The sequence below is a fragment of the Bufo bufo genome, chromosome 3 (assembly GCF_905171765.1).
Source record: "Bufo bufo chromosome 3, aBufBuf1.1, whole genome shotgun sequence".
Classification (NCBI taxonomy): domain Eukaryota; kingdom Metazoa; phylum Chordata; class Amphibia; order Anura; family Bufonidae; genus Bufo; species Bufo bufo.
In genome coordinates, this window is record NC_053391.1 from 167,606,096 (window position 1) to 167,621,796 (window position 15,701).

At 42.6% G+C, this 15,701-nt stretch overlaps 1 long non-coding RNA gene across 1 annotated transcript; it reads left to right on the plus strand.

Annotated features, from left to right (window-relative positions):
* The first annotated feature begins 2,195 nt into the window (after positions 1-2,195).
* On the plus strand, positions 2,196-15,340 carry LOC120995784. Its single transcript, XR_005777668.1, has 3 exons — positions 2,196-2,211; positions 2,764-2,766; positions 15,210-15,340. It is a non-coding gene; the product is annotated as an uncharacterized LOC120995784 (long non-coding RNA).
* Positions 15,341-15,701: the final 361 nt, after the last annotated feature.

Consider the following 15,701-nt stretch of genomic DNA (forward strand, 5'->3'; position numbering starts at 1 on the left):
TGGATTGCACATCCACATGCTATGCTTTGATCTAATACCTGCTTCTCAGCATAATGAACATTGCTTCTCAGTGTCATAAATAGCACACAGACACCTATGTTGCATGCTATAAATGAGGGATTAGTATACATTTTAATCAAAATGCATAGGCCCACTCACCACGACAAGGTTGCCTCCTCGAGTTGGAACCTACTCTTAATTTTCCACGGCACTGCTTGGCAACCACAGCAGTGCACCAGCAGGAGGTGGGACCCATCAGCCAAAGAGCACCCCTGGTGCTTGGCAAAGCCACCCTGGAACAGGGCCCCACCAACCCACCCTCAAAGCACCACAGCAACAATGGCGCCACCGCACCATGTAAACAGTTGTCAAAGCTCACCTTATCATATGCTTTCAGGAACTCCAACTGAGAGCTGATAGGAATCAATCTGTTAACCCAGTCTCCTGCTAATTAAATCACCTGGGTAGAATGGGAATCGTAAAATTGCTGTCCCCATCATTAAACCCCTCAGATGCCACATTCATCGCTCACTGCGGAATCTGAGATGAAAAATTAGGGCTTTCAGGGGTTAATCTGGTAAAGAAAAAATATATATATAATACTCACCTTATCCATTTGACTGTGAAAAGGCTGCCACGGCCATCTTGATTGAAAATCACACGCGAAAATCACGCAGTGCGTGATGACGTCATCACACTAGTGCGCGAGATTTTGCATGGGGCCCTCAATAAATATGGCCGTGTCAGCCTCTTCACACTCAAATGAATGAGATTTCCGCCATTTCAGGGTAAATTGATTAGTTACCGCGAAGCACGAGGAAATTCAGCTTCATAGCTAATTGAATTTTCCCTGATGTTCTGATCTTAGTCCACTTCAGATACCTCAATTTACTCAATCCTAATGACTAGCATTCTTTTTTTTCTTTTTTTTTTGGGCAGAAAAACTAATTTGAATATAATTCCTGGAAAACAAGAGGTATAAAAATTAGCTTGCCTGACAAAATGGAAAAGAGAGGCTATCCTGTCTAATGCAAGCAGAATTAAGATATGCTAATTTGCATATATTCTTCCTAGAAACTGAGAGCAGTGTTGCCTAGCATACAAATGCTCATCATGACTATTGTGTTTGCTGCACCATTCAAAAGAATGGAACTTATGTCTAGTCATGGAATTTTCATCAACAAAATCTGCAGAGTGTGATGGCACCCTAATCCTAGGTAGGAATGGAGAGATGGCTTGCATATTGTCCTTTCAGTTGATTATTATGCATGAAGGGAGTGTTTCCTATGACTTTCTTGCCTTTTATACTCATGTATTTGTTGAAATCGTCTTTCTGGTTCATCAGAAATTTTTTAGGAAATTAGGAAATTTCTGGAATAAAAAAAAGAAAAAAATATAGATATATAAGTGTAGGATAGTATATAGGTGGAGGTATGTGTTGGTGTGAATAAAAAAAAAAAAAGGGAGAAAAAACTCTCTAGGCTGTCGGTTCAGAAAGACACTGAGGAGTAGTGTCAAATGTATCTTCCGTTCCCTACCTGGTTGGAGGTGGGTCATCTCTCATGGTATGCTGTCATGGAGGATTCATGAAAAGGAAATTACTGGTAAGTAATATGGTTTTCTGTAAACTGCAGAATCGGAGTAATGTATATTGAGGTTTATTTTGCTGTTAACCGTTGTTGTGTTGCAAGAAAAAATTATTAACATAAAAAATCTTCAAAAAAAAGCGACATTTTGAAATTCCACCAACATTTTCCTTTAAAGAGGCTCTGTCACCAGGAGTACCCCTATTAAACAAGACATACTGCCTGGTAGGGCTCATCATGCTGATTAAAACAATACCTTTTTGTCTGTATGATAAACAGCTGCAGAGAAATGTGTTTTTATTCATATGAGCAATCACACACTCAGAGGCGGGGCGGAATGGTCTGAGCACTGCTATGTAACACCCCCTGTGCTCTGCACCTCCCCCCATTGATTGATCGGGCTAGACAGCAAGCTGAGGGCAGAGCTGTGTCCTAGCATCTACATATTATATACACTATGTACTATAGCTTCACCACACTGAGATCTCCTCAGAAAGATTTTTTTATCTGCACAATGTATCATTTTGTGTAAGATGTTCTTGTGGTGCATGCGGAGTAATTGCTCACCCGGTTATAGACACGCTACAGTGTCTGGGTTTGGAGCATTTTCACCCGTTTTTTTTCTGTGAGTTTTTTGTCTTTATGTGTATGAAATGTGCCACTTTATTTTGTTGGTAACATTCTTTTCCCCCCAGCCACGCACCAGTGATGGGCCCGAGCTGCTTTGGGTGCCACCCCGCTGTAAACATGCTTCATCCTCATCCTCCTCCACCTCCTCCTCATCCTCGTCCTCCTCGTCCTCCAGTAGTGGGCCCTGTCTGGCCACATTTGTACCTGGCCTCTGGTGTTGCAAAAAACCTCCCTCTGAGTCACTTCGAAGAGACTGGCCTGAAAGTGCTAAAAATGACCCCTCTTCCTCCTCTTCCTCCTGGGCCACCTCCTCTTCCATCATCGCCCTAAGTGTTTTCTCAAGGAGACATAGAAGTGGTATTGTAACGCTGATAACGGCGTCATCGCCACTGGCCATGTTGGTGGAGTACTCGAAACAGAGCAACAGGGCACACAGGTCTCGCATGGAGGCCCAGTCATTGGTGGTGAAGTGGGTCTGATCCGCAGTGCGACTGACCCGTGCGTGCTGCAGCTGAAACTCCACTATGGCCTGCTGCTGCTCGCACAGTCTGTCCAGCATATGCAAGGTGGAGTTCCACCTGGTGGGCACGTCGCATTTGAGGCGGTGAGCGGGAAGGCCGAAGTTACGCTGTAGCGCAGACAGGCGAGCAGCGGCAGTGTGTGAACGCCGGAAGCGCGAACAGACGGCCCGCACTTTATGCAGCAGCTCTGACATGTCGGGGTAGTTGCGAATGAACTTCTGCACCACCAAATTCAGCACATGCGCCAGGCAAGGGATGTGCGTCAAACCGGCTAGTCCCAGAGCTGCAACGAGATTTCGCCCATTATCGCACACCACCAGGCCGGGCTTGAGGCTCACCGGCAGCAACCACTCGTCGGTCTGTTGTTCTATACCCCGCCACAACTCCTGTGCGGTGTGGGGCCTGTCCCCCAAACATATGAGTTTCAGAATGGCCTGCTGACGTTTACCCCGTGCTGTGCTGAAGTTGGTGGTGAAGGTGTGTGGCTGACTGGATGAGCAGGTGGAAGAAGAGGAGGAGGAAGCTGAGTAGGAGGAGGAGGAGACAGGAGGCAAAGAATGTTGCCCTGCGATCCTTGGCGGTGGAAGGACGTGCGCCAAATAGCTCTCCGCCTGGGGCCCAGCTGCCACTACATTTACCCAGTGTGCAGTTAGGGAGATATAGCGTCCCTGGCCGTGCTTACTGGTCCACGTATCTGTGGTTAGGTGGACCTTGCCACAGATGGCGTTGCGCAGTGCACACTTGATTTTATCGGACACTTGTTTGTGCAGGGAAGGCACGGCTCTCTTGGAGAAGTAGTGGCGGCTGGGAACAACATACTGTGGGACAGCAAGTGACATGAGCTGTTTGAAGCTGTGTGTGTCCACCAGCCTAAATGACAGCATTTCATAGGCCAGTAGTTTAGAAATGCTGGCATTCAGGGCCAGGGATCGAGGGTGGCTAGGTGAGAATTTACGCTTTCTCTCAAATGTTTGTGAGATGGAGAGCTGAACGCTGCCGTGTGACATGGTTGAGATGCTTGGTGACGCAGGTGGTGGTGTTGGTGGTACATCCCATGTTTGCTGGGCGGCAGGTGCTAACGTTCCTCCAGAGGCGGAGGAAGAGGCCGAGGCGGCGGCAGCAGAAGAGGCCGAGGCGGCGGCAGCAGCAGAAGAAGCCGAGGCGGCAGCAGCAGAAGAGGTAGCAGGGGGAGCCTGAGTGACTTCCTTGTTTTTAAGGTGTTTACTCCACTGCAGTTCATGCTTTGCATGCAGGTGCCTGGTCATGCAGGTTATGCTAAGGTTCAGAACGTTAATGCCTCGCTTCAGGCTCTGATGGCACAGCGTGCAAACCACTCGGGTCTTGTCGTCAGCACATTGTTTGAAGAAGTGCCATGCCAGGGAACTCCTTGAAGCTGCCTTTGGGGTGCTCGGTCCCAGATGGCGGCGGTCAGTAGCAGGCGGAGTCTCTTGGCGGCGGGTGTTCTGATTTTGCCCACTGCTCCCTCTTTTGCTACGCTGTTGGCTCGGTCTCACCACTGCCTCTTCCTCCGAACTGTGAAAGTCAGTGGCACGACCTTCATTCCATGTAGGGTCTAGGACCTCATCGTCCCCTGCATCGTCTTCCACCCAGTCTTGATCCCTGACCTCCTGTTCAGTCTGCACACTGCAGAAAGACGCAGCAGTTGGCACCTGTGTTTCGTCATCATCAGAGACGTGCTGAGGTGGTATTCCCATGTCCTCATCATCAGGAAAAATAAGTGGTTGTGCGTTAGTGCATTCTATCTCTTCCACCCCTGGGGAAGGGCTAGGTGGATGCCCTTGGGAAACCCTGGCAGCAGAGTCTTCAAACAGCATAAGAGACTGCTGCATAACTTGAGGCTCAGACAGTTTCCCTGATATGCATGGGGGTGATGTGACAGACCGATGGGCTTGGTTTGCATGCGCCATCTGTGCGCTTTCTGCAGAAGACTGGGTGGGAGATAATGTGAACGTGCTGGATCCACTGTCGGCCACCCAATTGACTAATGCCTGTACCTGCTCAGGCATTACCATCCTTAGAACGGCATTGGGCCCCACCAAATATCGCTGTAAATTCTGCTGGCTACTGGGACCTGAGGTAGTTGGTTCACTAGGACGTGTGGCTGTGGCAGAACGGCCACGTCCTCTCCCAGCACCAGAGGGTCCACTAACACCACCACGACCATGTCCACGTCCGCGTCCCTTATTAGATGTTTTCCTCATTGTTCCCGTTCACCACAATTTTGAGAATGGCAAATTTGGGAATGCTTTTTCAACCCAGAACAAAAAGTCTGCTTTTATGGTCACTACAAATAACTTGACCAGCTAAAACACTGCAGATTTGGTTGAATAGAGATGTGAGACCTGTTTTTTTTTGCGCTGTGTGACAGGTATAGGTTTAATCACAGAATCACACTTCTATCAGCACGCTAGCGTGTGTCTTAGGTTTTTCTGAATGACACTATCAATAACTTCAATGTAAGATTTTCTTTTTGGGATAGATTTCAAGTAGGCCTGAAATACCACAAACTAGTTATTTTCAGAATGGCAAATTTGGGAATGCTTTTTCAACCCAGAACAAAAAGTCTGCTTTGACGGTCACTACAAATAACTTGACCAGCTAAAACTGTGCAGATTTGGTTGAATAGAGATGTGAGACCTGTTTTTTTTTGCGCTGTGTGACAGTTATAGGTTTAATCACAGAATGACACTTCTATCAGCACGCTAGCGTGTGTCTTAGGTTTTTCTGAATGACACTATCAATAACTTCAATGTAAGATTTTCTTTTTGGGATAGATTTCAAGTAGGCCTCAAATACCACAAACGAGTTATTTTCAGAATGGCAAATTTGGGAATGCTTTTTCAACCAAGAACAAAAAGTCTGCTTTGACGGTCACTACAAATAACTTGACCAGCTAAAACTGTGCATATTTGGTTGAATAGAGATGTGAGACCTGTTTTTTTTTTGCGCTGTGTGACAGTTATAGGTTTAATCACAGAATGACACTTCTATCAGCACGCTAGCGTGTGTCTTAGGTTTTTCTGAATGACACTATCAATAACTTCAATGTAAGATTTTCTTTTTGGGATAGATTTCAAGTAGGCCTCAAATACCACAAACTAGTTATTTTCAGAATGGCAAATTTGGGAATGCTTTTTCAACCCAGAACAAAAAGTCTGCTTTGACAGTCACTACAAATAACTTGACCAGCTAAAACTGTGCAGATTTGGTTGAATAGAGATGTGAGACCTGTTTTTTTTTGCGCTGTGTGACAGTTATAGGTTTAATCACAGAATGACACTTCTATCAGCACGCTAGCGTGTGTCTTAGGTTTTTCTGAATGACACTATCAATAACTTCAATGTAAGATTTTCTTTTTGGGATAGATTTCAAGTAGGCCTGAAATACCACAAACTAGTTATTTTCAGAATGGCAAATTTGGGAATGCTTTTTCATTCCAGAACAAAAAGTCTGCTTTGACGGTCACTACAAATAACTTGACCAGCTAAAACTGTGCAGATTTGGTTGAATAGAGATGTGAGACCTGTTTTTTTTTGTGCTGTGTGACAGTTATAGGTTTAATCACAGAATGACACTTCTATCAGCACGCTAGCGTGTGTCTTAGGTTTTTCTGAATGACACTATCAATAACTTCAATGTAAGATTTTCTTTTTGGGATAGATTTCAAGAAGGCCTCAAATACCACAAACTAGTTATTTTCATAATGGCAAATTTGGGAATGCTTTTTCAACCCAGAACAAAAAGTCTGCTTTGACGGTCACTACAAATAACTTGACCAGCTAAAACTGTGCAGATTTGGTTGAATAGAGATGTGAGACCTTTTTTTTTTTTTGCGCTGTGTGACAGTTATAGGTTTAATCACAGAATGACACTTCTATCAGCACGCTAGCGTGTGTCTTAGGTTTTTCTGAATGACACTATCAATAACTTCAATGTAAGATTTTCTTTTTGGGATAGATTTCAAGTAGGCCTGAAATACCACAAACTAGTTATTTTCAGAATGGCAAATTTGGGAATGCTTTTTCAACCCAGAACAAAAAGTCTGCTTTGACGGTCACTAGAAATAACTTGACCAGCTAAAACTGTGCAGATTTGGTTGAATAGAGATATGTGAGACCTGTTTTTTTTTGCGCTGCGTGACAGTTATAGGTTTAGTCACAGAATGACACTTCTATCAGCACGCTAGCGTGTGTCTTAGGTTTTTCTGAATGACACTATCAATAACTTCAATGTAAGATTTTCTTTTTGGGATAGATTTTAAGTAGGCCTCAAATACCACAAACTAGTTATTTTCAGAATGGCAAATTTGGGAATGCTTTTTCAACCCAGAACAAAAAGTCTGCTTTGACGGTCACTACAAATAACTTGACCAGCTAAAACTGTGCAGATTTGGTTGAATAGAGATGTGAGACCTGCTTTTTTTTGCGCTGTGTGACAGTTATAGGTTTAATCACAGAATGACACTTCTATCAGCACGCTAGCGTGTGTCTTAGGTTTTTCTGAATGACACTATCAATAACTTCAATGTAAGATTTTCTTTTTGGGATAGATTTCAAGTAGGCCTCAAATACCACAAACTAGTTATTTTCAGAATGGCAAATTTGGGAATGCTTTTTCAACCCAGAACAAAAAGTCTGCTTTGACGGTCACTACAAATAACTTGACCAGCTAAAACTGTGCAGATTTGGTTGAATAAAGATGTGAGACCTGTTTTTTTTTGCGCTGTGTGACAGTTATAGGTTTAATCACAGAATGACACTTCTATCAGCACGCTAGCATGTGTCTTAGGTTTTTCTGAATGACACTATCAATAACTTCAATGTAAGATTTTCTTTTTGGGATAGATTTCAAGTAGGCCTGAAATACCACAAACTAGTTATTTTCAGAATGGCAAATTTGGGAATGCTTTTTCAACCCAGAACAAAAAGTCTGCTTTGACGGTCACTACAAATAACTTGACCAGCTAAAGCTGTGCAGATTTGGTTGAATAGAGATGTGAGACCTTTTTTTTTTTTGCGCTGTGTGACAGTTATAGGTTTAATCACAGAATGACACTTCTATCAGCACGCTAGCGTGTGTCTTAGGTTTTTCTGAATGACACTATCAATAACTTCAATGTAAGATTTTCTTTTTGGGATAGATTTAAAGTAGGCCTGAAATACCACAAACTAGTTATTTTCAGAATGGCAAATTTGGGAATGCTTTTTCAACCCAGAACAAAAAGTCTGCTTTGACGGTCACTACAAATAACTTGACCAGCTAAAACTGTGCAGATTTGGTTGAATAAAGATGTGAGACCTGTTTTTTTTTGCGCTGTGTGACAGTTATAGGTTTAATCACAGAATGACACTTCTATCAGCACGCTAGCGTGTGTCTTAGGTTTTTCTGAATGACACTATCAATAACTTCAATGTAAGATTTTCTTTTTGGGATAGATTTCAAGTAGGCCTGAAATACCACAAACTAGTTATTTTCAGAATGGCAAATTTGGGAATGCTTTTTCAACCCAGAACAAAAAGTCTGCTTTGACGGTCACTACAAATAACTTGACCAGCTAAAACTGTGCAGATTTGGTTGAATAGAGATGTGAGACGTGGTTTTTTTTTTCGCTGTTTGACATTAATAGGTTTAATCACAGAATGACACTTCTATCAGCACGCTAGCGTGTGTCTTAGGTTTTTCTGAATGACACTATCAATAACTTCAATGTAAGATTTTCTTTTTGGGATAGATTTCAAGTAGGCCTCAAATACCACAAACTAGTTATTTTCAGAATGGCAAATTTGGGAATGCTTTTTCAACCCAGAACAAAAAGTCTGCTTTGACGGTCACTACAAATAACTTGACCAGCTAAAACTGTGCAGATTTGGTTGAATAGAGATGTGAGACCTGTTTTTTTTTGCGCTGTGTGACAGTTATAGGTTTAATCACAGAATGACACTTCTATCAGCACGCTAGCGTGTGTCTTAGGTTTTTCTGAATGACACTATCAATAACTTCAATGTAAGATTTTCTTTTTGGGATAGATTTCAAGTAGGCCTGAAATACCACAAACTAGTTATTTTCAGAATGGCAAATTTGGGAATGCTTTTTCAACCCAGAACAAAAAGTCTGCTTTGACGGTCACTACAAATAACTTGACCAGCTAAAACTGTGCAGATTTGGTTGAATAGAGATGTGAGACCTGTTTTTTTTTGCGCTGTGTGACAGTTATAGGTTTAATCACAGAATGACACTTCTATCAGCACGCTAGCGTGTGTCTTAGGTTTTTCTGAATGACACTATCAATAACTTCAATGTAAGATTTTCTTTTTGGGATAGATTTCAAGTAGGCCTGAAATACCACAAACTAGTTATTTTCAGAATGGCAAATTTGGGAATGCTTTTTCAACCCAGAACAAAAAGTCTGCTTTGACGGTCACTACAAATAACTTGACCAGCTAAAACTGTGCAGATTTGGTTGAATAGAAATGTCAGGTCTATTTTTTAGGCGCTGGGTGACAGGCTCAACTTGCCCCTGATGTAATATATGGCCAAAAAATAACCACACTGTTGATGGTTAAATGCACTTGGGTGACACAGGCTCAGCCTGCAGCTGATGTAGTATATGGTTAAAAAATAATCAGACTGTTGATGGTTAAATGCACTTGGGTGAAACAGGCTCAGCCTGCAGCTGATGTAGTATATGGCCAAAAAATAACCAGACTGTTGATGGTTAAATGCACTTCGGTGACACAGGCTCAGCCTGCAGCTGATGTAGGATATAGCACAAAATAACCACACTATCGATGGTTAAATACACTTGGTGATAGCTCGTGCTGGCGCACCACAAGTCACAAAATGGCCGCCGATCACCCCAGAAAAAAAGTGATCTAAAAACGCTCTGGGCAGCCTCAAAAAAGTGAGCATGTCAATAATAGCAATTCAATGATCCACAGCTGCAGATCGATCACAGAATTAAGTCTTTTGGAGGAGTTAATCTGCCTAATCTCGCCCTAACGTCGCAGCTGCAACCTCTCCCTATGCTTGAATCAGCAGATTGACGTGCAGCGCTACGTGACCCAAGCTTATATAGAGGCTGGGTCACATGCTGCACTGGCCAATCACAGCCATGCCAATAGTAGGCAAGGCTGTGATGGCCTCTTGGGGCAAGTAGTATGACGCTTGTTGATTGGCTGCTTTGCAGCCTTTCAAAAAGCGCCAAGAAAGCGCCGAACACCGAACCCGAACCCGGACTTTTACGAAAATGTTCGGGTTCGGGTCCGTGTCACGGACACCCCAAAATTCGGTACGAACCCGAACTATACAGTTCGGGTTCGCTCATCCCTACTTTTAACTAACAATAATCTGCCATCTATTGCATCATGTATGAATGTTGGTAAAATAAGTGGTTTATACAGTAAATTGACTATATATGCATGAACAAAATGGTTGTATAGTTAATAAGTAACAGTTGCTATATCAAGGAAGTCCCAGGAAGGGACTGAAGGTTTTACTCCATTACCATACTCCTACCCATATGCTCTATTTGGAAAAGTTCATTGCACATGGAGGGTCATTTGCTTGGTCCCTTACAATTACTTAGAGGGGAGAGTAACTATTTTAGCATTCATATGAACAGGAACTACTGTATATGCAAAGAGGTAACTCCCAGAGTAGGAGAACTGTCTTGCTACTGCCACCTTTTGGAAGTGGCTCCCTATCAGTCAAAGCACAACTTATTAACAGACTTTAACAGCCAAACAAAATAGTAAGGGCACTGAGTTTTTTTTTATGAAGTTTTGAGGCAGATTTGCCTGCAGGATTTTCAGCCAAAGCCAGAAGTGGATCCACCATGAAAGAAGTATAAACCCCTCCTTTGTATTTCCAATTCCTTTTCAATCCACTTTGGCAAAAAATCTTGCAAGCAGATCTCCCTTAAAACCTCATCCAAAAAACTCTGTGTGGCCATACCCTAAGAAAAAAGCTGTTATGAAGGCAAAGGGTGGTCACACCAAACTCTTGTAAATTTATAAAATAAACTTTAAGCATTTCTATTTTTGAAAGCATTCCTCCTTTGCAGCATTTTCCCACGCTGACTAAAACTGTTTCACAGTACTATATATATATAATAGCACATGTTTTCCACCACCAGCAACTTATATAAACAATACCAGCTGATCCCCAGAAGTTATAAGCCAGAGCTACGGAAATTTTTTAGAGTTATCCAAAGTGAAAAACCCCTTTAAAGAGAAATAACCAATGTTCAAATGTCAAGAAAATCTCTGTTCTATATACAGAAAGCTCATTTACAACTCTAATTGCATGCTAAAAATTTCTCTCATTATGTTTATTAAGCAAAACATTTGAGATGTAAAGCATGTCACAGATTGACAGAACTATCAGTATATGTGCTTAGCATGTCACTGAATCTTACTATTCAGCTGTGTGCTCGAGTCCTTTGTGATGAAATGGCATCTGATAAATTCAGTTTAGTGGGTGTACTGAGATGAATTTCATAGCTGGGGTAGCAATCTCTATGATGAAAAAGACTTTTAAATGCACTGGAGATTTCATTCATGAATTTATTTTCTGAAGTTTTCTTTGTCTCTATTACTGTCTTTGCCAGCTGAAACCTTTTCATCTTTTCCCATCCGAGATTATAGAGTTTGTTCTTCTAACAATATAAATCAGGGGATAAAACGATGTTAAAACAGAACATTGCAAAAATTTGTGCACTACAATGGTAAATGCAATTGACAATATATGGCTAAGCCATCACTCTGATATTAAAAATGAGACTTTCGCCAATATATTCTTATATCAAGAAAATACCTGAGCCCGCGCACCTCGTCAAGGTCTCTCATAGTGGCACGGGATCTAACGTGGAATGTAAAATAGAAGTCTTTAAGAGGCATTCCATTTGCTCCATCCTAATACATGTCTTTGGGGGCACATATCGGTTCCGTTTGTTTCCGTTAGTCCTGGTATAACTCTGTGATAACAAAACGTATAATGGAATTCAATAAACACTGATGTAAACCTGTCCTAAACTACTAAGAGGTCATAAACAGTTATTTAAGCCACATTCCTATCAATAAGATAAGAACTGAGCTATAATAAGTGTTTATAATGTCAGAGAGCAGAGATTAGCAGTAGTGCTGAGCGCGAATATTTGAATCGCTAATTTTAATCGCCAATATCGCCACTTCGAGAGTTTGCTAATATTTAGAATATAGTGCTATATATTTGTATTCGCGAATAGTGTTGAATATTATAATTGTGAATTTATCGCAAATTTATTGCAAATATATTACATTGCTGATTTTCACAATCAAGTAAACAATGACAGGAGATCACGAATTCTCGAATTTGCAAATTTATGGTGAATATTCGGACAAAAATTCGCGAAATATTGCGAATTCGAATATTGCCTATGCCGCTCATCACTATTAAGAAGCCCGTCAGCTCCCCAACTGATGGAAAAGAGAGAAAATCCAGAGTTTGCTTTAGAACATTTCAGCTATGTACAGAAAAAAGGCTCCATATTTTTTTAATAAAGACCAATTGAAAAAAATGATTTTAGCGCAAAATAATTACCAAATAATTTAAAAAAAATCCCCCCAAAGGTGTTAATAACCTTTTAATGCTGTAATTTGTCATTCATATAATTATAGGCTTTAATTCTGTCAGCTTAAACATGTTTCAAATCTGCGTTTAAGCAGATCCTTCAAATATGCCACAAGTATTCCATCTGGCCCCATTCACTATAACAGGGACCGGTAGAGATCCGAGGAGTGTGGTTGTATTTGTCTGGCCACTGCTTGGCATTTTTGCAGGGTTATGGCGGGTTCTCTGCCAGTCACAATTATAGAGAATGGGTCCGGACAGAATTCCATCAATGCATGGCAGTGACAGATCCAGCAGGCTGTTCCCAGTCGGAACAGCCTGCCGGATCTGCTGAACACAGATAGGAAACAGGACTTATTATGCTGCCGTATTTAAACACAGCATGTTACAGTAACTGGTCTGTAGTTTTAGTAGCCAAGAAGGCACAAACCATGTTGGGGGAGATATATAACGGCTGGGGATCCATCTGCCAGTCTTGATCTCCCTGCACTGGCGTGAGATGCACCTGATTTGTTAAGAGACAGAAGCCTCTTAATAAATCAGGTGCACCTCTGCCCTGCTGTGCGCCACTTTCTGGTGAAAATTATAGTAAATTCGGTGGGCAGTGCAAATGCAATGCACCTTAATTTGTGACTTTTTACACCACAATTGTGGAGTAAGTCATTGATAAATGTCCCCCGTCATGTGCTTTAGCAACTAGGAGAGCTGAAATTACACATGGGATGCATAGTTTAGAAGTCATATAGAGCGTGTTCTCCTGCCATTCCTTTCTCTTCTCTGCAGACACACTGCCATATATACACATGAAAAAGACAACACCAGGATACACAATGGGCAGAATGCTCTGGGTTATTTCTTCCAGTAACACCTTTGGTCCTGGCATCCCTGTAGATGTTACTTTCATACCTACGTAGGTAGAAATTGTCGGCAAAGTACACCCTATCATTGAAACAGTTTTTTATAATGGCAATGGCCTCATTCAGTAGAAAAATGTGCCCTCCCCCACTGCAAAACTTGTTCACTGTATAAACCCCTGAAAGCCCTCAATGTTCATCTCAGATGCCATGATCAGCAATAAACGCAGCATGTAAGGGGTTCAAGGATGGGGGATCACCATTGCACCTGCCAATTGCAAATAAATTTGCTCATCACTATATGTAACATATCATAGCAAAATAATTTTGGCCTTTAAGACACTGCATTTGATGTGAATACTAAAATAGGCATCACTGCCTGTAAAGATGCTAAAAAGAAAAATAACAAATCTTTATTGTATTGCAAATTTACTAAAAACAGGTGGCACCCAATTACAGACTTAAGAAATAAATAATCCTCCCATTCATGAACACCTGTGCAGTGTTGTGATCTTTCTAGACATAAGGTGGTCACACTTGAGGGAGGGTGTAGTAGGGATCCTAATAAGATATCTCATATATAAATGTGCAACAAAACACATCTATGGAGGCAGTAGTTAAGCATCCAAATCAGACCCAGTACTGGATATTAGAATATTTTTAGGACCCTAATGTGTCGTCATATCAAGTGCCGTGTGCTGAATAATGGCACATATGCAGTGTCAAACTAGCACTGTAATGGCCCACAGTATTGTATGTCTACTGGGGATAAATAGCAGTGGTTTATCCCACCTTTATCAAGACTACACTGGTGCCAAATCACACAAATCTAGTCTAGCTGAATGGACTCACAGTCAGCCCCTATCAAGCGCATAGACAGCACACCTATTACTGCTGGAGACATATGCCCTGTGTCCTCCGAGGGTCATATGTATCGAGTATGTAAGTGTAAGATGGAGAATGCATCAGGAGCTGGTGTCCGTGTCGCTTTCCTTATTCCATGACTTCGCTGTATCCTGGGGGTCCCTCCCCGGTTCACGGTCTTACAACTTGGCGTAGTCGGCAGGATACAGTGACCGTTATGGATGGGAACGTGGCGGGAGACTTTCCCCCGTCACCAGTGGCACCGGATCAGGACCCAGCTCAGGAGGACGACAACCTTTTAGTGGGGTGGTATGTAAGATGGAGAAACAGCCACTGATTCTTGAATGCTGTTTCTGAGACTGTCATTTCGTTTCCCCACACAGCGAAGTTACTGCCGGATCTAGATATGCAAAACAGATGATGACTCATGCTGCTGTGTGCCAGACTGAGCAGGAAATGGTGACATGAGGAGACATGCTTGTGCTGAGGCTGAATACGGGATCCAGTGCCATCCTCAGGTCTGTGGGACTTGGAGTGGTCAAAGTCACTGTCAGAAGTGACTGATACCTGTCAGCAATGCAGATGTTGCCAAGGGAGAAAGGATCGGTTCCCGGGAGGTCAGTTGGACCGTGGAATGTGGCTACAGACCCTGTGAGGCCTCATGGTGGATGGAAGGACCTGCGAGTTGGTGTAAGTCCCAATCGGATAAGGACCAGGCCAGGGTCAGCGATCCAGAAGGCTTCCCAGAGAGAGAGAGAGAGAGGTCTGGGTCCTGGAAGGCTGGAAGAGCCGTAGAACTGTTGGAGCTATCAGGAGAGGTGGAGTTGCTCAGCTTGGGGAAGAATTAGTCTGCCATTTTGTGAGCTGTACAGGTTCTGCAGGGTCACATGTTGTGGCAGGGACTTGCTGTCTGTCTGGAGCAACCAGTAAACATAGGACATACCCAGGTCAGTGACTTAGCGGCATGGTTATTGACTTGTAGGCTCTGCTGTGTACGCTGCTTTGGGTACGGTTTTTCATTTGGGCTGGTACCGTGACTCTGAGACTGGGCTATAGGGTATTCTGGACACTCCACTGTTGCTACACTACAAGGCCACTCCAGCATCCTGGCTGGGAGTACTCAGGGCACATGAACAGTGTCATTTGGGGGCAAGAGAAAGGAATGTGAGGTGTTTATTGCATTTGATATATATGTTATATATACTCTTTGTAACCACGGTTGTCATTACTGTTAATACTACTGTTTATCCCCCTGTTCAGTAAAGTTACTGTTTTTGCATCAGGAGCTGGTGTCCGTGTCGCTTTCCATATTCCATGACTTCGCTGTATCCTGGGGGTCCCTCCCCGATTCATGGTCTTACATAAGAGCACTCGCTATAACCCCAAGAAGAAGTCTCACACACTAGTAAGTTCTCTAGACGCGTTTCAACATAGTCGTTTCATCAGGAGCGATAGAGATAGTAAATAGTACAGATCCGACATGACCACACTAGTGCCATTATGCAGCACACAAAATCAAACTGCACTTGATATGATGACACATTAGGGTCCTAAAGACATTCTAATATCCAGTACCGGGTCTGAGTTGGACTCTTTACTACTGCCTCCATAGATTC